Genomic DNA, 906 nt, shown 5'->3' with positions numbered 1-906 from the left:
GCTAAGAGCTTGTTGTGTGCGTCTCTGCTGGTGGCTGGGGGCTGGGGGGGGGGTGCTGAGGGTGCCCAAGAGGAGTGCAGCAATGTGGACGAGCTTCACATGAAAACGCCACGGTACCACCCACCCCACCCCCCTTTGTCTTGACGCACAGATCAAGTGCTCTCACGCTCTCAAATCTTGCCCGGAGCTGGCCCCTCCCTCGGTCACATTTCCACTCAGTCACGCAGCCCAGATACCTCTGAAGCGGAACTCGAGGCCTGACTGCACTGAGCTCCCGCTGCCGCAGCTCTGCAGTCATTCCTCGGCCCGAGTCCGACGCTGGTCCCACGAAGCCTCTGCTACAGGAGCTCACCGAAACTGAAGGAAACGTCGCGTAAAACTTCATGTCTAATCTGTCACCGTGAAAGGAACTGCAATTTCAACCATTAACCTTTCCAGTTGTCAGTAAAGGTGGTGGACAGGTTTTCTTTAACGTTGCCTTGTTCCCTTCATGCAGTGTGAACAAGATTTAAACAATCAGAACCCATTAATCTTGGAAACTACAGGGAAGACAAGAACAGAGGTCAGTACTTTTCCTGCTCGGCAGAGTGCAGGGGTTAAGCTACACTCATCAGTCTCGCATGATGCATATGAGGTCAGAGGTTCCTGACACAGGAACACGTGTGACGCGAGTATCTGTCAGCAAACACAGATCCCCTCCCGTCTCTGCCCAGGAAGCAGTATGGACATCCAGCCTGCTTCCTCCAGGAAGAGCCAGAAAAACACCCAGAACGCCCATCCTGCAGGTCCTAACCGTCATGTGCTGACAAACCAGGCCGTCCACAGTCATGCCTGTCCAGAAAAAACACATCACCGTTTGGAAGGAACTCGCTGGACGCTGCTGGGATTTATGGATTGACAGCCACA

This window comes from Brienomyrus brachyistius, chromosome 11 (assembly GCF_023856365.1).
Source record: "Brienomyrus brachyistius isolate T26 chromosome 11, BBRACH_0.4, whole genome shotgun sequence".
NCBI classification, from domain to species: Eukaryota; Metazoa; Chordata; class Actinopteri; order Osteoglossiformes; family Mormyridae; genus Brienomyrus; species Brienomyrus brachyistius.
The sequence above is the reverse complement of the archived record's forward strand: the minus strand, read 5'-3'. Positions refer to the sequence as shown.